The 20942-nt window shown below is 37.3% G+C and overlaps 3 long non-coding RNA genes across 5 annotated transcripts; 1 reads left to right on the plus strand and 2 right to left on the minus strand.

The window, feature by feature from the left end:
- Window positions 1-4862: 4862 nt before the first annotated feature.
- On the minus strand, window positions 4863-7219 carry LOC147273379 (uncharacterized). 3 transcript variants are annotated; one of them, XR_015119608.1, is made up of 5 exons: window positions 6884-7219; window positions 6556-6635; window positions 6401-6451; window positions 5871-5924; window positions 4863-5262 (listed from the first exon to the last, which is right to left on the minus strand). It is a non-coding gene; the product is annotated as an uncharacterized LOC147273379 (long non-coding RNA). The 3 variants fall into 3 exon arrangements; XR_015119609.1 differs by lacking the exon at window positions 4863-5262 and adding an exon at window positions 5403-5436; XR_015119607.1 differs by lacking the exon at window positions 4863-5262 and having other exon boundaries at window positions 5635-5924.
- Window positions 7220-7230: 11 nt separating this feature from the next.
- LOC147273380 (uncharacterized) lies at window positions 7231-8498 on the minus strand. Its single transcript, XR_015119610.1, has 4 exons — window positions 8128-8498; window positions 7583-7701; window positions 7379-7435; window positions 7231-7259 (listed from the first exon to the last, which is right to left on the minus strand). It is a non-coding gene; the product is annotated as an uncharacterized LOC147273380 (long non-coding RNA).
- A 10228-nt stretch (window positions 8499-18726) lies between these two features.
- On the plus strand, window positions 18727-20925 carry LOC147273381 (uncharacterized). Its single transcript, XR_015124284.1, has 3 exons — window positions 18727-19126; window positions 19308-19530; window positions 20713-20925. It is a non-coding gene; the product is annotated as an uncharacterized LOC147273381 (long non-coding RNA).
- Window positions 20926-20942: the final 17 nt, after the last annotated feature.

Genomic DNA, 20942 nt, shown 5'->3' on the forward strand with positions numbered 1-20942 from the left:
AAACAGTTGTAAATTTGTAAAAATATAGTCAAAGATAATCAAGGAAATCAAATAAACTAAATACATATATGAAGAGAACCGTTTATGATGTGGATGAAATTAAGTATATGCATTTACTTCACTTCATCTCTTCAACCCCTTAACCCGTATACATTCAGTATATATTCATAAAACATAAATAAGATGATGGCGCATTATATGGGCCATCAAATTCCCATATGAACAAAAGGTATGTATCTGGAGGTTTAGATAAAAATAAAGTGATAGAAGAACAAAAGCAAAATAAATCAGACAATGAGTCATAGCACTCAACTCCATCGATATAACTGCATAGCAATAACATCAATTTGCAAGATAAACAAAAACTGATAACAAACAATCATGCAGCACAAACAAAATCAGTTAAAAAGAGAATTACCCAAGACAATCGAAAACTCACAAACCCTGAGAGGTAATCACATTAACCCAAAAGAAATACAGAAAGCAAGGAAACAGAAGGACATAAATAAAACAGAGCCACTGTAATGGAAATTAGACTTATCTGTTGAAGAACCAGCGGACGGACAGATTCACCCATCGCAATGGCAAACACAAATCAACGATGATCGCAACGCCAGATCAGGATGAAACAGTGATTATCTCCTCGGATGCAGAGCCTGGAACATCTCTTATTATCAATCACCGTTTTTTTTTTTTTTTTTTTAAAAGAGGAAATTTCTTTTAAAAACTTGTGGCACACCTTACCTCCAACGTCAATCAACGACATGATAGTCTGAACCCTTCACCCACCCCATTCGCGCGACGACGAAATGCAAATCTCGTTAGCAAATGCCTCTCTCGAATGCATCGTTCATCCACTTACAAAAGAATTGCATACTTGGAAACCGACCAGACCCAGAAAGCCAAAGCCAAATGGAGCAGAATTACCAAAAGGGGCAGGCCCAATTGGATAATTACAGAGCGGCAATCAGATAAAAAAAGATGAAATATGCGAGAGAACCATGGTCAAATGGCAGCAATCGTAAATAAATGGAAAACCAAAGGGCAGAAACTGCGAAACCGTGAAAAGACGAAAAAAGGGCAAACTTAGCCAGAAAATTACAACCCCCACCAACAGAGGAAAAAAACCCCAAGGGCCAAATAGACCTTTCCCTCACACCCAGAAACCAAAAAGCAAACGGGGCAGAATTACCAAAAGGGGCAGGCCCAATTCAATAATTGCACAGTGGCAATCAGATCAAAAAAAAATTTATATGTGAGAGAACCATGAACAAATGGCAGGAATCGTAAAAAAACGGAAAAGAAAAGGGCAAAAACCACGAAACCGTGAAAAGACGAAAAAAGGGCAAACTTACCCCGAATATTACAACCCCCACCAACACAGCAAAAAAAACTGAAGGGCCAAACAGACCTTTCCAGCTACAGGCTATCTACAGTAACGCCCATCTGCGCGTTTAGTATATATAGAATTTTAAGAGATTAAGTACGGAAAAGTTGTTTTGTTGGTAAAAGACATTAAACTGAAAATAAAAAATAAAAATTAGAGAGAAAATTTGTGAATAATCAGAGAGGGACTTATATAGAAGAGCTTCCAACGGGTTGGTAACCTAGATATATAAGAATTTCATACTGATGGGATTAAATAAAGGGAAAATTACACTAAATGGCCTTTTTTGATGTTGTTCCTACTTGTTTAACCTTGTTTGTAAAATTTTTACTCTTCTAACTTTTTTTTTTTTACTTGAAAAGATTATAATACCCTTGATAGAAATACTACTATCAAAGGCCAAAATTTGCCATTGTGACTTTTATTCTCTCCCTTCAGTTTCTGTTCTCTCCCACTCCAACTCTCTTTCTCTCTCTCACCTAAGGTTGTCAAACGGGCCAGGGGCATTGCAGAGACTTACGTATCTCAAAAGTAGAGAAATTCATTAGATTTCGTTTAAGTTGAGTTCATCGTGTTTTCATGTCGTGCTCAGGTTGACGCATATAATTAAGACATAGGCCCGGCACAACCCATGACCCGCAAACCATTCGTGCTCCTGCCATGCCTTAAACGGGTTAGCCCACAGACTTTTTTGTCTTTTTATTTTTTAAGGTGATCAAACTAATATTATGATATTTTCTCTTGTTTATAATTAAATATTAACATTATTTTCTTAAAAATTGAATATTCTTGCTGAAAAATTCTCTAAAAATGGAAAAAACAATGTTAAATGAGTCATGCCTAAATCGGGCCCATTTTGTGTCTGTGCTTGGCTCGTGTCGTGCTCCTGCCGTGTCGTGCCCGATGGGCTAAAACCTTCGACTTGGCCCGGCCCATTTAATCGCGTCTGCCATGCCATGCCATGCTCAGGTCGGCCCAGCCCATTTGACACCTCTAATCTCACCCCACTCCGCCCCATCGCACCTCTCTCTCTCTCTCTCTCTTGATTTGATCACACCTCTTTCTCTCCTCTCCACCATCAGCGGCCTCACCGACACTAGATCGGGGGCTCAAGCCTATAGAGGGGCCAGTGAAGGCAATTGCCCTAATTCATTCTTTACCACATCCATAAGCTTCCCCCAACAACATAACAATTTGTTGAAGGGTGGGGGCAAAGTGTTTGACAAATTGCCTCAAAAAAGGCTGATAGGAGCAACGTGGCAAGTTGCAGAGGCAAAACACGCGTGACTCTAATTCTCTAAATGCTAAAATTTTGGAAACTTAAAGAATTAGATTAGAGCATTGGCTTAGAAAGAAGATGTTTTGGCTAGTGAAAGGGGAGATGATGATGAAGACTAGTGAGCAGAAGAGAAGGCAAATGGAAGTGATGATGAAGTAATCTTATGGGTATAAGTGGTTGCTGATTGCTGTTTTATATATTCTTATCCTCATTCATGTTGGTTGTGAGGTTGGAGAAAGAAACATAGAAGAGAGAGTTTGATTGAGGGAAGAAGGCGAAGTGTGAAGTTAATAAAGTTGTATTTTTTTCCTTTTTATAATTTTTTAAATGAATTAATTGTATTTATGTTCAAGTTTTTTATAAAATATCTCACTATATTGCATAAAGAGAGGTTACAAATTAAGCAAGGTTACAAATTATTGCATAGGGGATAGGATGGAAATAGAGATAGATCTATGCTCCAAAAAAATAATAATAAGTCTTCTAAATATTGTAAAAATAAACACATTTCTAAGTGTGCATATTTTAAATTTTCAATGTCGAAATATTAGTTAGTGTCTATTGTCTCGGCCCCCCCCCCCCCCCCCACAAAGAAAAATTTTTGGGTCCGCCCTTATCCCCTATGCAATAATTTCTGGATAGTGTTTGACTGGAATGTCGAAATATTAGTTAATTAGTGAGGTTATTTGGTCAAAATTATGGACGTTTGTCCCATGAACATCCATTTTTGTTACTGTAGTAACATAAAACTATCAAACTTCTCTCTTCAATTTGTAAACTATTTTACATATGATTTTGACAAGTGAATACTTCATCTCGAAGGATTTTTCGCAAGGACTTAAAAATTTTTTTGGACAAAGTCACGTCTAAACCCAGTTCGGTTTTTGAATTTGCCCCACAAGGTTTTGGAATTTACCTTTGTCTCAGTGTCACCTTAAGCAATGCTCCTCGCCTTTTAGCATAGATACAAGAGCAAATTACAACTTGCACCTTCTAGGTTTGACTCGATTTACAAGTTGGTCCCTATGTTTTCAATTTTTTCAAATCACATCCTAACATTTGAAATTGATGACAATGTGGTCCATCTATCTATCTGATTGTCAGGTAAATTGTTAATTGACACCCAGTCTTACCACGTCATCAACTAATAGTTCACCTGGCGATCAGACAGACTAAAAATCGAGTCAAACCTAGAAGGTGCAAGTTGTAATTTGCTTATAGACTTCAAACGTCATAATGTACACACTACTACAAAATAGCAATCAGACAACGAATTTTCACCGTTGTCTAAGTTTATAATTTACCGTCGTCTAATCGAGTGTTGTCTATTCATACCCCCAATAGACAACGGATTTTCACCGTTGTCTAAGTTTATAATTTACCGTCGTCTAATCGAGTGTTGTCTATTCATACCCCCAATAGACAACGGATAAAATCCGTTGTCCTGGTGCACCTACACAACGGTTATAGATGTACCACCGTTGTATATACAACCTTTAAAATCAATGATTTGGAAGATACCGTTGTTGAGTGCCAATTTAAACATCGGTTTATATTTAAAAACCGATGTGTATATATATGTTAAACAACGGTTATGTTAAGTAACGAATTGGTTTTACAACTATTTTAGGTAGAAACACGAGGTGAAATAGCCATTAAAACAACGGTTTATTGTTAATAACCGTTGTGTAGGCTATTGAAAATAGGTATACTGCCATGTCTATAGGTCTTTCATACTACGTTGTTTACATGAAACCGTTGTATGAATGCATTAAAAACATCAGGTTTTAACCATATAACCATTGTATATACTTATTTGGTACATCGGTTTTGAGTTAGAAACTGTTGTATGAAGGCATTTAGCACAATGGCTTTTTAAGGTTTGTATGGTATGCTTATGGATTAGACAATGGTTTCTGATATTGAACAATTGTAAGTTAAGAATATAGACCACGCTTTTGATCGAAAAATTGTTGTATAATGTGCCTGTTTACATCTGTTTTAAGAAGCTTCCAATTGTCTTTGACCACAATGCAATTATAAACAAAAATGCACAATCTGATGAGATAGACTGTTTTGGTACAACCATTGTTCCAAATTGATTCCCATCATAATTAACATTCCTAATAAATTATACATTTACAAAATACCATTCACAATAATAAAGAATTGGAATTTATAAAATACCAAATAATATAAGATATTTCAAGATAGTAATTGTATATATGCCTTAACCCAATTCCATTTACAAAACCAACCATGCCATACACAAAAACCCTCCATATATGCCTTTCCAAAATATCAAGCATCAATCTAATCTACCAAATTGCTGCCATATATCAAAAGTATTATCCAGCAAAGCTAGCCTATCAATCATTAATATCCCCAAGCTAATCTAACAAAGTAATCAATCATATATATACTCCAAGCTAGTCTAACTAAACACATGGCCTACAAAATCAAGTCAAAAAGGTGTCATATATGCAATAATCCAACATTAGTCTACATATACTACCCCACAAAGTTTGCCCATTTAGCCCGGACTTCATTGATATCTAGCTTCTTGGGTATAAGTGTTGTCCTTCCTCCGCTCCCACTGAAACAAGGCAGAAATGGAGTACTAATTAAAAATAAAATTCAACCCAAAATGCAAACCTTCACAGCAGCAATATTCCTTGATGATAATTTAGCAGGTCGTTCTTTTGCTACTCTGACCACACCATCCAGGCTGGTTATAAACTTCTCGACATCATAAATCTCTTCGAAATTCCTGAAATTTCAGTTAAATTAGTTGCCTGCCAAAACCTTTATGTAGATCCAACCAAGAGAAGGTCATCAGTCTACCTTTTTTCACAAGAAATTAGTCTACCTTCATTGATCCACCACATTTCCCTTCCCCACCCACCCAAAATAAGCAAAATAAACATAATTTTACCCCAGAAAAAAAAAAAAAAAAAAAAAAAAAAAAAAAAAAAAGACCCGAAGATGAAGATTCTTTTCCATGGATCAAAAGAATAATAAAAATGTTCACCATATTGTTCATCCAAGCAGTTCGCATATACCAGTACATTTTTTATTGTGACGAACGGGCAACAACTAACACAAGCACAATGACAACAGAAACACTGGAAAGAGTATTACTAGTTCCGAAACTAGAAGTAATGATGGGAAAGCATGTTTTCAGTAGACCATTAGCTGACTAACCTCTCATCCCCTGGTTTGCTCCCTCTAATGTCAGGAAGTACAAGAGTTGCTCCCCTGGACAAAAAAGGACCGTTCAGAACTTTTAATTCAAGAACATTTCTTGGAACATGAAATTGCTATTTCCTGGCTCTCAAGTACTTTATTGATCAATTAGCATCAAAACTATATTTTTCCTTATGTGTTTTCCTTTATTGGCAAAGCATATCATCCTATTTCAATAATTATTGTCCAAGTATATGAAAATTTTCCTGACTCATTTTTCCTACTGGATACACCTGCCCACAGTTTCAATAAAATGAACAAAGCTTGAAATCTATAAATCGATGAATCCTCAAAAATCTGAACCAAAGCAGAAGTGATCATTATTGACAGCATACCTTAAGATCAACCAAAAAATTGGAAAGTAAATCAAGAACTCATATAAACAGATGCAAGTAGAAACAATATAAAATTTAAGGACTCAAAAGTTACATAATCAAGTTCCAAGAATTTAAAATCAAGCATATTGACACTTGGACAGAAAGACTTACGGGCGTATGACATATTTTGGTTTCCCTTCAACATCTTGTCCTATTGGAGCCCTAGAGTTAGAAGAACACATCAGAAAAATTAATTTCAGTAATACACTTCCTATAAATTGGAACTTCATGACAAAGCAGAGTTACTTATAAACAGCAAGGTATACCTCGTAATGATGCATGAAGCAACATCTAAACCCAACTTGGCAGTAGGATCAAACGTAAATCTGCCAATTTTGGGAGAAAACTACAAGAAATCTGTTACTAGGAATATAAAAATCTAATTGCATGTGTATAACATAGTCATTAATGGTTGGGATTTCATATGACCAGATTGAGTTGGTTATAGAAATTGCAACTTAATTTTTAACCCACCCCCCATTTCACCTCATGAGTGAGTAAGCAAACGAATGAGAGAAAGAGAGAGAGAGAGAGAGAGAGAGAGAGAGAGAGAGAGAGAGAGAGAGAGAGAGAGAGAGAGTCTAGGAGCTATACCTGAATAATTGAGTATTGTGGCTAACCCTTGAAGTGTCTTGCAACTTAAATTCAATCCACTTATTGGGATTAAGTGCTGAAAACACATTAAAGTATCTATTTAAAAGTATCTATTTAGCATGAGCAACATAAGGGTGAAAATTTTGATATATGACAATCCAAGATTAAGCTTCATATAATAAGTTGATAATACTTTAAAATAAAACTAAGTTAATTACCAATATAAACAAAATCCTTTTAGCTAAATATTTAGTCTTAAAAAAGTCCAACCAACTTTCATATTGTAATGCTCAACTTCTGTGTGTGTGGGGAGAGAGAGAGAGAGAGACTCACCAACTTTTGGATCAGTCAGTTCTTTGATTTCATGTAGATAAACCTGTGAAAAAATAAGAGTACTTAGTTCTCAATACAGAAGAACAACACATTTACTGAAATGATAATTGCAATAATCATTCATAAGTGACTAAATTTTACTGATATTATATTGGAAGTTACCTGAAATAGAGTGAGAGTGTTGAGAACAAAACATGCATAATCATTAGCATATAGCAGCTACAAGAAATCAAAAAGATAAATTAAGATAAAATAATTGAATAAATACAATGGTTTTAGCTAATTTATTAGGACTATCGAAATCAATGAAAAACTGAATTGATATAAAGAACATGAAGTATCCAATTTGATATATAAAGTATCTACCTGTATAACTCAGCAGCTCTTGATGTATACTTAGCCTCAATTTTGCCTCCATCAGCCCATCCATGCTGCTTAAATAAAAGCTGTGCGCGGTTGTTTCCCCCAAAGCTCATCGTTCTCAGCTGCTCAAATGTCCATGAGTCAAAATTTGTAGATCTATATCCATAATAACACATAACCGTAAGGTATGTGTTTGAGTAGGTAATGTCTATTACAGATGAGGTTTTGAATACAACTTTGAAAAATGATTCACAGAATTTCTATAATAATACAATAAAAGCATTTAGCAGTAGTGTGATTTCTTAATAGCACTGATACCGTTAGTTCCAACATAAACGAATAAATTTAAACCTCAACCATAACCTTCAGATTTTCAAATAATGAGAAAGAAATTGAAAAAAAAAAATTAAAAAAACATCAAATGAGAATGAAATCTATAAAAGCCCTAAATTCAGAAAAAGTCAAAAATCTAGTATTGCTTTATAAACCTTAAATCATCAACAAATTTGTAAACCCTAGTTCAGCTTATGAAAAAAGCACAGACGCACCTTAGGCAGTTACCCACAATGTTCAGAGAGGACAATACTGATGGGTCCTTTGCAATGGGAATGAAAGGACCACAATGGGTGAGAGCGTAACACAAAGGCTCTGCAACTCACGCAAAGCTTTGAAAGGACGGTGATTTTTCCTAATCTCTTGAGGGAGGAGGTGGAGTTCGATTTGGGCATTTTAATTTTAAGAGTGTAGGAGGCTTTGAGAGAGACAGAGAGAGCACAGATCGAGAGGGTTTGTGAGAAAGAGAGAGCACCAGAGAAGGAGATAGACCAGCAGAGAGGGTTTGAGAGCAAGAGAGAATGAGAGAGAGCAGATCGAGGGATCGAGAGGGTGTGAGAGCTTTTTTTTTTTTTGCCCAGAGAGTTTGAGAGCTTTTATCATGAAAAACCCAAAGAGTGCGTACATGGTGGTGAAAGGGCAACACAATGGTGGTGAAAGGGCGACACAATGGTGGTGAGGGACGGTGATGGGTGATGGCCATAATCAGAAGAGAGAAAGAGAAAGAGTGAGCAAAGTGAGAGTGCGGGAGGTCTGGGTTTTGGGAAGAAGCAAGTCTGGGTTTGAGGGCACGAGGAGGAGGAGGTCTGTGTTCTGTTTGAGGGGTTAAAGGCGCGATGGTTTTTTTCATTAACGCGGGCGTGTATTTTGTCAAATACAAAGACCCGCAAATTTTTTTATTTTTCTGTAACTTGTCCAACACAACGGTTTTACTTAAAACTATTGTGTTTAATAATTTAAGAAAATTCATCCGACCAAATAGCATTGGATATGATACCTTCATATAACAGTTTATTAAAATCCGTTGTGTGTTAAATTAAGATAACGGACAAAATAAGAACCGTTGTCTATTGACTGTTGTCTATTTATACAATTGTAGTAGTGATGTAATTTAAAAAAGTAATCAAAAACATAGGGACCAACTTATAAATCGAGTCAAACCTAAATGGTGCAAGTTGTTCTTTTGCTTTAGATACAACTTGCTAGTCTCTACGACTAAAAAAGTTTTTGTGTCAACGAGCACCCATATTGGGATGGTTATGTGCAGAGTTATGTCTAAATATTGATTTTTTCACCAAAACATCAGTTCCAATGGTCATACAATTTGATATGGGATTTTATAAAATGTGAATTGTCTCTTTATTCCCGATATTTTCATTTGCGTTTAGGCATAAATTAATTATGTATTCTAGGGTGTTGAAAATTATTTGTGTATTCCAAGTATACATGTGTTTAAAAAGAATAAGAAAGCTTGTTTTGTGCTTGAATCGATTTTGTAATTGAGTATTCTTATAACTAAGCTTGACAAGGTCTGAAAGGAGGTTGATTTTCTCGTGGGACTTGTGTTATATTTTCTTTTGAATTATTTTCATAGATTTCTTGGTTACTTCTCTTTGTTGAATAATATAATTATTTCCTCCTCGATCATCTCCTCATGATTACCTATATCAAAAGAAAAAGCCAAAAAAACTTTGCAGGACAAAAGGATAAGACTCCAAGACAATCAATACAAATGTTATTGAATTAATATAGAGTGGTTATATTTCCACCCCTTGTCTTATTTTCTCACTCACATTTTAACAAAAATCATAATGATAAATTTATCTTTTTTGTTAAATAACCTCAAAGGACTTGACTAAAAAAATAAAATAAATATACGTACTCTACCCGCTCACTCCCTATTCATCTACCTCTCTACAACAACCTAAACTTGATAAACCCTAAAATCTTCTTCTCTCTTTTTTCTCATATCATCAATCATTTTGATTATACTATTTTTGAGTGATGAACAATCAAATTATATTGGACACTCTTCTTATTTGTTTTCGAATTTTGGTTGTTGTGATTGATTGATCCTACTTTTGGGTTGTTGCATGTGATGTAAAAGTTGAGTTGTAATTTTGGTTACTCGATGGTAAAGTTAGACGGGTGGAAGTTGATTTTTATCTATGTATCATGCATCTATATATCTATCTTTATATATGTATTGTTTCTATTTCATGATTGTGATGACTGATGTCGTGATGTGTCATTTGGTTTTTGCAGATTGCTAGCTCCATTGCAAATAATTCCAGTAGGAACTCGCCTCGAGATTTGTATGAGAAAGTTGCCCGGAGCTTGTGAAGCACACTTACCAATTTACCATGGACCTGGCCGGTGGATGTGTTTCTTGTAAGGGAGAGGCATCCAGAGAGATTCGGAGAGTGGGAATATTGTCTTTTGTGCCAACTTGGTAGAACAAGTAACAAAGTGAAACATGCAAACAATGACTTCACTCCTATAATGGAAGCATGGGCATTGTTGAATTATATGGTCTTGATCACTTTGACCATAGCAGAAAAATAATCTTATACTCATCCTATAATTTATCTCTAAACTTTAAATTAAATCCTTAAAATCAATACTCATTTTAAATGTAAAAAATTAAAATATAATGATTTCTTGATCTAAAAAAAATAAAAATATTAAACGTAGGATATAGAATAATCCCTTTTAATAGATCTATAGTATCATTGATTTTTAGTTTTGGTGACATAGTAGAACTAGGGTTTATGAAAGAAAGAAATTATGAAGAAAGATGGGTGGGTGAGATTATAGTTAAGGGGGTGTGAATAGTGTTTAGTATGTAGATGTTTGAGTTAATATATCAAAGGGTATTATAGGAACAATTGGAGGTGGAAATAGTATTTTTATATATTTTTTAGAATTTTATGTGAGATATAAAATAAGGTTGGTAGATAAATAAGACAAAGGTGAAAATATAAGCACTCTTAATATAAATGTAGACTCTTCTATTTCTATATTTTTTTAGGGTTTTTTTCTTTTAAAGTCCATTTAAAAAATAGTCCTGATTATCCAGCCCACCCAGTAGACTAAAATCCTAGCCTGGGCCACTTTCATTTCCTCTCCTCTCTCCTCTCTTTCCTTCTCCTTCCCTCTCACTCCCGGCGTCTCTCTCTTGCCCAGAAACCGGCCAGAACCTGTAACCCAGGCCCAAGCTCGATCAGCTCTCCTTCGATGTTGACCTCATTTTCCGGAGGAATCAGGACGGGCCACCACCTCCAGTCGACTCCCCTCGACGAGCTGGTCACTCCAATGTGTTTAGATTCCCCATCCAACCACCTGCGACGGTGAATCGAAGCTCCAAAGTCGGTGGCTTTCTCGGCCAGTTTCCAGCGGCTTCGGTGATGAAATCCGTTGAGTGAGATCTGGATTTTGATCCTCTCTCACTACTCTACCTGTCTGTATACTTAATTTGATCCAATTGTTGCTCAAAATGAAAAAACCAATTCGGAACCCACGACCACCGCAGGCTCCGCTGCAGCTGGTGGTTGGATTATGTTTCCTTGTTCAATTTTGGTCCCCTTTGAATCAAATTGAAGTATCTGTGTTGAATTGGGCCTGAATTGTGTGATTTTTCTCTGTCCAGCTGCTCGGCATTTGCCATTGTTCGCTTGCAAATTGCTACTGTACGAAAATAACTGACGATAACTATTTGAATTATAAAAAACACTATTAATTGCCACTGGCAATGGCAATAGCAATTTGTTTAGTTTTTTTTTTTTTTTAATTCCATGAAAAAAAAACATAAAATGAGCCTATTTATTATTCAAATTTTTTAAGTGGGTTTAATTATCATTAATGACTATAAAATGACTTTAGAGTAATTTATTTATTTATTTTTATTAGTTTGTTTTTCTTCTGATATAGCTTTATGCAATTCATATATACACGCAACATTAATTTGGTGACCATATAATTGGTTTACAAAGTCCTAGAGTTCCTTAGCTGATCCAGAGCATGTAAAGATCTCTTCTATTTGAGGCTCCATAAAATTTATAGGCCATGACATAACCGTTTGATCATATGCTTCCCAATCATCAAATTTGGGACATAGATTAGGGACACGTGGTTTCCCATTAATATGACCAAGTTTGGATTTGCAACCAAAAGTAACAGCCCTTGACCATGCAATATAGTTCAATCCATTGAAAATATAGTTCAATCAAATTTGAGCGCCTCAATAGATAAGGCAACATTCAACAAAAGTAGGAAGCTTAAATCCCAAAATTATTGGACAAATTGATGGTAGATCATGGAAGCTTCTCATTTTGATCAATTGACTTCCGCAACACTTCTCTTGCATTTGACGAGTCAACAATAGACACAAAGCTATTGTACCACAATAAGAAACCCAAGAGAGCTTCTGTACGACAGACTTGCAGTTTGAGTACAAAGCTGTACTCGTCCACAATAGGGTCTTAATTGTCTAACAAGTACCACAATGTAGTACAATTTGAAGAAGTACTCAGATTAAGTTGTGCCCCTTAGAATTAATTAATCCGGCCAGTTGTACCATCAATGTAGTACCACAAGTGAAGTACTCGATGAAGTTGTGCTATATAACACATGGAAGAGGTTGAGGTAGCAGAACCAAGTTTGTGTAAATAGGTAGAGGAGTTCCACAGGAGTGACCTGAGACCACATGTGTGCACTCTCACAAGGTAACACAATGAGTTGCAGTGCTACACTACTGCTGGTGTATTGTGCTTCATGTGTTCTCAGGTCGCCCCTGCCGGACTTTCCTTTACCACACGATTGAATTGCCGTAAATTTGATGGGAGTCGACGATGGTGATGAACCAATGGTGTAGGTATGTCATGCCAAACACTGCTTTCTTTCTTTGTAAGATTGAATATTCGTCTTTGGATTATCTTTATTAGTTGCCAAATTCGTTTGCAATATTATACAAAGAAAAGCTACTCTAATTTTCTATTTTTACTATTCATGCAAATGAGATTATTGAACAGTCTGGTTACCATTTCTTTTTAAGGAAATGATTATTGGCCTCAAAATTGTGCTTCAATTTGGGCCTCAATGGCATACCATTTAAAATTAATTATTGTTTAAATTAAATACTCCACATTATTATATGCTAAATATGTATTTTACCCTTATATGCAAATCTGAAAAAAAATAAATAAATAAATTATCGACACATCCCTTCCCTCCCCAATCTACAGTCGGCGGCCCCATTGGTCGGCCACCTCCCTCCCTAGCTCCTCTCTCTCTCTTTCTTGTGATCATATCAGCGAATAAAATAAACCCTACTTATGATAAAAATGATGCAGTTTTAGATCTTTTGTTTTACGTATTTGTTATGTAGAAACAATTAAGAAAATAAAGTCACAAGTTGTTCACATAAATTTTTCTCATTGTCATGTCAGGATTGATGATTGTTCATTGTTCAATATTCAATGAAGTTAATTGACCACCAACCAATGTCCGGATACCATTTTTCTTAAGCATTAATTAAATTTAATCGTAAATAGTGCTCCATTGTATTCAATATTTTGACCGTTTGTGTTTTATTGGGATTCAGTTTTAAGATTACAAATATTTCATCTTCTTCATTTTGTTATTGGATGAAAATTGCAAACCCAAAAAATTAATAATGAAAAAATCAATTAATCCAATGGCTTCTACGTCCATAGAGATAGAAAGAGAGAAGAAAGAGGGAGGAGGAGAGAGAGAGGGGGAATGAGGTGGGTGTGAGTGGAATGAATCTAGAAGATTGTGGCACACATGGATAAATTGGGTATTTCATGCTTTGTGATGTGGAGAATTTGACTTAAAATATAATTAGTTTGGCTTTTTTGCACTAATGCCACCCATAGGCCATATTATAAGGAGCGTGCTCAAATACCTCATAAATTTTTTTTTTTGCAAATTATTTCCTATACTTTTATATATTGGCCAATTTATCACCTATCGTCATTTTTGTTAATTTTTCTGTTTACTTTAAAAGTATTTATGTCAATTCATATGATAAAAACATTTAAAATATTAAAAAAAAAGACTCATCTAAATAACCCACCAATTTACTTACTTGACCCCAATTACTATTTATAATAAAAAAGAAAAATTTAAAGTTTATTCAAAAAAAAAAAAAAAAAAAAGTCATCTCCATTCTTCCCCATCCCCCACCCGATTGCAGTTGCACCCAGCCCCTCCCTCGCTCCTCTTCCCCCCCAACCTAGTACATCCCTGTCGCACCCACCCACCTAGCCCAGCACCGCCCCATCGCACCCCAACCTCCCCCCTCCCCCTTCACCCGACCATCTCCCTCCCTCCCAAAGTATAGGTCATTAGCAGAGATTTTAGAAAGCAGTTAAAAGACAGCTTTTAGATTTGGCTTTGAAGAGAAGCTGCACGGAACCGGTATTCCATTTAATGAAGAGTGCTGCTATTTGCACACTTTTTTTTTTCTTTTTGCACACCCTTTTGTAAAAAAACAATAAAAAATTTAAAAAAAAGACACACTTACCCTCACCCAACACACCCCAACTCCATTTTTTCTCTTTTGCACACCCCATCAACAGACAAAAAAAAAACACACACACCCAGCCACACACACCCCCCTTCATCTCCCTCACCCGACCACACCCACCCACCCACGCAGCCCTCTGTTTTTTTTTTCCTTCCAAGCCCGGCAGCCCCTTTCTCTTTTCCACTCGCCCAATCACCACCGCGCGCAGCACCACCTTCCTCGCAGCACCACCACCGCGCGCCACCACTAACCACCATCTTCCTTTCTCTCCGCATGCACCATCACCACAGCACCCCCAAAACAGCCACCACAACCAGCCCGGAAGCCCCCTCCTCAGCTCCTCCATCTCTCTCTCTCCTTCCCTCTCTCCTCTCTCCCTTCTCTCTTCCCTCCCTTTCTCTGTCGCTGCGGTTGGTTCGGTAGACAACCACCGAACGAAACTAATGGTTTCGGCAAATGACTGCCGAACGAAACTAACAGCTTCGACTGATAGCTACCGAACGAACCCGCCGGTTTCGGCGGATGACCACCGAACGGCCTGCGCGCGAGGATGGTCCGGTGGTGGTACTGCTGTGAGCAGGGTGGTGCAGAAGGTGCTGCGCGGGTGTGTTAACAGAGAAAGAGAGAGAGGGAAGGAGAGAGAGTGGGGCCGGGGCTGGGTGGAGGGGAGGGAGGAGGTCGGGCTGGGTTGGGCGCTGCGCGCGGTGGCTGGAGGGCTGGGGTGGTCGGGGCTGGGTTGGGCGCGGGGAGGGTGGTGCAGTAGGGAGAAGAGAGAGGGGTGGTGCATGGTGGTGGGCACGGGGAGAGTGGTGCAGCAGGGTGGTGGGCGCACGGTGGTGGTGCTGCGCGCGGGGAGGGTGGTGCAGCAGGGTGGTGGGCGCAAGGTGGTGGTGCTGCGCGCGGGGAGGGTAGTGCAGCATGGTGGTGGGCGCGGGGAGGTTGGTGCAGCAGGGTGGTGGGCGGCGTACGGTGGTCGTGGTGCTGCGCAAGGGTGGTGCAGCATGGTGGAGAGGTGGGGAGGGGGTGTGTACGGGGGGGGGGGGGAGATGGGGATGGGGTGTGTGAGTTTTGGGTGTGTGTGTGTGTGTTTTTTTTTTTTTTCTGTTTAGGGAGGGTGTGCAAAAAGAAAAATGGATGGGGGTGTGTGGGTGAGGGAAGGGCCAAATGGTCTTTTCTCTTGAGTTTTTTTTTTTTTTTTTCAAGAAAGGGTGTGCAAAGAGAAATTTAGGGTGTGCAAATAGCAGCACTCTTAATGAATTTTATTGAACTTCCCATAATGCCCTCACAATTCACAATAAATATTTGATATTTTTCGGAGAACGGCGCTCAGCTTCTCTCTTCTCTCTTCTATGCGTCTTTTATCGTTTGCAATTTCTTGTTCTGCAAAGTTCTTCCACATCTCTAGAACAAAAAAACCCAGGTATTTGTTATCTTTTTCATTATTAAATCTTCCACTTTGTCTTTAATTATAGGGTTTAATATATTCTTTTATTTTCTATTCACAATCACTTGCTCTCTGTTTTGTATTCTTTCTCATAACCCCACTGCATTATTCTTGTTTGATTTCTGAATTTGCAACTGCAATTGTCAATTTTTATTTGTGCTTGGATTTTTTTTTTTGGCCAACTTCTGTTTGGATTTATTTTTCGAGTTTCTGATTGATCTTTTTTTTTTTTTTTTTAAATTCAGTTCTCATTATCTCTCATATTCAAATTCTCACAAGTTATATATATTTTTTAAATTCTAAATTTTGTGGTCTAGAGAGTTACATATTCATAAAGTTTACATAACTGCAGTATTTGTGTATAATTTTAGTTAAAGCTGATGGGTAAAGGAATTAGATCGTGGTGCATCTATTACTGGTTCTACTGCTTGATCTTCAATATCTGCATATGTTTTCGGTAGTGTGCTTGGACATAAATGTAGAACAAATTACAATTTAGTATCTCAACTTTACATTTTGTTTCAATTAAGTATCCCAACTTTGAAAACTTGCAAAAAAGTATCTCAACTTTCATTTTGTGATAAAATAATACCTCTATTAGTTTTTCTGTCAAATAAACCGTTATATGCTGACATGATAGAGTTATTTTCGTCTTTTTTTTTTCCAAATTAAAAAAATAATGATATTTTAAAAAAATTTTGAATAAAAAAATTTCTTACAAAAATTAAAGGGATTAATGTCATTTTGCTCCCCAGACTATTACACATGTATCAGTTTGCTCTCCAGACTTCTAATTTGGAAAATTAAGGACCCTGACTTTTTCAATTTTGCCAATTAAGGTTATTCCGTCAATTTATACATTTTTCATCTAAAATGTCGAGATGATCAAGCAAAATTTAGCAAGAAATAAAAGAGGAAAAATGATGCATGAGGAAAAAATGATAAGATCTAATTGGAAGGGACCATTTTGCCCTCAAAGATTTGGATAAAAAATGTGTAAATTGACAAAAAAACCTCAATTGGCAAAATTGAAAAAGTCAGAGTCCTTAATTTTCCAAATTGGAAGTCTGGGGAGCAAACTGATACAAGTGTAATAGTCGGGGGAGCAAAATGGTATTAATCCCAAAATTAAATAAAAAAATTTCATAAAACAAAAAAAAAAAAAACCTTTCCCCAGCCATGCCCTATGCCCATCACCCCCTCCCTTCCCTTCCCCGCCCCCCACCCAGCCCCTCCCCTCCCTCCCCCTCCCCGCCCCACCCAGCCAGCCCCCAGCCATCCTCCCCCTCTCCCTGCCCCGACCCACCCTCTCCCCCACCCCAGTCGCGTCGCACCCCCTCCACTTTGTCTTTAATTATAGGGTTTAATATATATTTTTATTTTCTATTCACAATCACTTTGCTCTCTGTTTTGTATTCTTTCTCACAACCCCACTGCATTATTCTTGTTTGATTTCTCAATTTGGAACTGCAATTGTCAATTTTTATTTGTGTTTGGATTTTTTTTGCCCAACTTCTGTTTGGATTTATTTTTTGCGTTTTTGAATGATTTTTTTTTTTTTTAATTCAGTTCTCTTTGTCTCATATTCAAATTCTCACAAGTTATATATATTTTTAAAATTCTAAATTTTGTGGTCTAGAGAGTTACATATTCAGAAAGTTTATATAACTGCAGTATAATTGTGTATAATTTTAGTTAAAGCTGATGGGTAAATGAATTGGATAGTGGTGCATCTATTACTGGTTCTACTGCTTGATCTTCAATATGTGCATCTGTTATCTGTAGTGTGCCTGAGCATAAATGTTATATCTGGGTTACTTTTAATGGAGAACTATGATTACTGGTGTCTATTATTGATGGAGATTAGATTTCGAACATGGCCACTAACTCAAAGAGAACTCGACACAAGAGAAAGGGATAAGGCACTCTTGCCTGCGACTAAAATAACTGCTGTATTTTTCTATTAATCATAAAAAAACTAAACAAAATCATCAGAAAGCTTGGCTTAAATAGAAGCTAGGTTCCTTGCAATCAAAGGAAAACAATAAAAGAAAATAATAAAAAGAAATATTACAATAATCCTAAAGAAATTAATAATTAAAAGTTGACTTTGGCAAGGGTTTTATTTGGGCCTTTCTTGAGCTATTGTCAATCTTGATGAGGCTCCTATGCTCCTGCATCAGACTCCCCTGTTTGGAAAGAATTCGTCCTCGAATTCGAGCCATTGATTGGAGACAATCCCAGCAAAATCTTCCATTGTAATAAAGTCATTCCTGATTTGGATTGCGATTGAAAGCTTCATTTCCAAATAAAAAAATATTTGGAATATCTAAACATTGCTTGAATTGGGGAATTTATTTCTGCCATTAAATCTCGCCACCAAAACTTTCCTTTCAGCATTTTTTATTTGATTGACAAGATCAATCAATAGCTGAAGCGTCTACAAATTAAATCACTAGAAATTTAAATTTTTATTTAACTATGATTTTGAAGAGGTTTTTAAAGAATGTTGAATTGTATTTTAAAGATTTGAGATTTATTTGGAATTTAAAAAGGTTTTGGGTTAATTTTTAATTTTTGTTTTAAATTGGGCTTGATCCAAAAGTTGACTTTTAAAATAAATGGGCTTTTAATTTTGACTTTGGACTCGTTAGATAGGTCTCGAACCCACGAGTTCGTAGACATGCGGCACGTGTCAATCAGAGCTACGGTTTGAGAGATACGAGCGTTTGAAGGGAGGGGCAAATTCGTAATTTTTCTTGAGTGGGTTTTAAATACCCAAAATCCAGAATTTTCTGGGACTCTCTCTCCTCTCTCTCCCGCGCGTTTCTCTCTCGCTGCAACTGTGCAGCCGCCACTGTCACCGGCGCGTGGCGGCGCGTCCGGCCGTGGCTGACGACGGGACCGGCCCAGATCTCCTCGCCGTCCCTCCCTCTTCCTTTCCCTGGCATCGGTTCAGCCCATGAATTCCCCAAACCAGAAACCCAGTTTAGGCCGATTGTAGCTCCGGTGGTGACGCGACGGTTCCGGCGGTTTCGCAACCCAGCTCTGGCCCAGAAATCTCCCTCTCGTCGAACCCGTCACGATGGTACCCTCTGATCGTCCATCGGAGTTCGCACGACGGCAAATCGACCATTCAAGACCGGCGGCTTCCGCCGCCGATTCCGGTGTTTCCGGAGAGATTTGGCCGTCGACCCAGTTACGAAAATTAATCCTCTAGGTACGGGCTATCTTTCCCCTATGGTGTGTTTTTCCAATTATGAGAATTTGAGAATCGGATTTTAGGGTGTTTGTGATTTTCGAATTTCTTAAATTGGAGATGAAATTGGGATGTTATTGTGCAATTGGAGGGTCATTTCTGCAATTAGAAATAATTGGAGTTGAAATTGGGTAATTTCCAGGTCAGGCTGCCCCTGCCACCTCCGATTTCCGCCATTTGTGGTGGCGGGTTGAATAGTTTTCGCGCCAACCAGCTTCCCCGGGTCTCTCAGAGACAAAATCCAAGCTCCGTTGTGTTCTGGGTGGATGGAGGTTCGTCTTTTGGCTATTTCTAGTGACGAACAGTAAGGGATCGTGAAATGGGAACGTATTTCCGGAAAGGATTAGACATTGATCGGTTAAACTGTGAGTGGACATTTGTTTTTAGAAGCATTTTATAAAATCTGTGAATTTATTTCTTGATTATTTGAGTTTTGATTGAGATATAATGGATGTGGGTGAATTCTTGGTTTTTAAATGTATTTAGGAAATTCCTTTGAATTAACTGTTGTTGATAAATCTTGATTTTGATGTGGGGTTTGGTGGACGGAGTTGAATTTCGGGTTTTCAAATACTCTCGTATATAAGTTTTTAAAACATAATTTTATTTGATGGTTTGTTTAAATTTATGGACCTTTTTGGAAAGAACTCTAGCTTCCTACTAAATCAATATGGCTCATTTATTATTTTGGGTTTTGATCGAAAAGAATGGATTAGATTTATGCCTATTGAATTTAAATTGAGCTATGAATTTACGTTTATGGATTCAAAGTTTTTCTTGGAAAAGTACAATTATTTTTTGTGGAAAAAGGATTTATTTGGGCTATGGAAAAATGGTTTTCAAATCCACCATTTGCAATACTCTCCAGATTATCAGATACATAGGTCTTTGGGACCCATCACGGCACACATATAGGGTTTGGGCCGTGTGTCGGGATGCTTCGCCCTTTGGGGGCTGCTCTGTGTGCACGTATGACCAGGATTGCCTGCACATGCTGATTTTATTCACGCGTGTGTATGGCCAGGATATTGCCTGCACGTGTTGGATTCACTCCACACGTGTGTATGGCCAGGATATTGCCTGCACGTGTTGGATTTACTCCACGCGTGTGTATGGCCAGGATATTGCCTGCCTGTGCGATGCAGGAATTCCGCACAGGTGTATGGCCAGGTTATTCAGGGTATATGGCATGGTGGAAGACGAATTGGTATCTTCAAGAGTTAAATACGGATTTTAAGTGAGAACTACTTTCCGAGTTTTATAATGATTTCGATTTTATTATTTTTTTATGATTTCGTTAAATTAAATGATTTGCTATTGGGAAACGTGTTTTGAATTATCTTGTCCTTGAGTTCCATTAGTTTTATAATACTCTTAAGCTTGAAATTTGTTTTAAAACTGGGGGATTTCAAAGAGTGACGTGAGGTCTTAGTGGAGATTGATTTTAAAGCAATTTGAAATGATGAATCACTTAATGTTTTGTTTCTTTATTTTGTCCACTCACTGAAAGTTTTCTCACATTTTGTTTTTGACGTTTTTCCCCCCAGGTAGTGATTCACCGAGGTCGGACCGTACCACGTCGAGGCATTCGAGTTTCACATCTCCAACTTATTGGTATAATAGGATCAATGTCTTCCCTTGAAATTATTAAAATGAGATATGATTGTATAGTCGATTAGATGTGCTCTGATTAGAGTTGTATTACTTGTTGTGGGCCTGAGATTTTATTATTGGTTGTGGTAGAGGTGATTGATATTTTAGAAGTGCTTTTTAACAG

This window comes from Dryas octopetala, chromosome 9 (assembly GCF_963921425.1).
Source record: "Dryas octopetala chromosome 9, drDryOcto1.1, whole genome shotgun sequence".
Taxonomy (NCBI): domain Eukaryota; kingdom Viridiplantae; phylum Streptophyta; class Magnoliopsida; order Rosales; family Rosaceae; genus Dryas; species Dryas octopetala.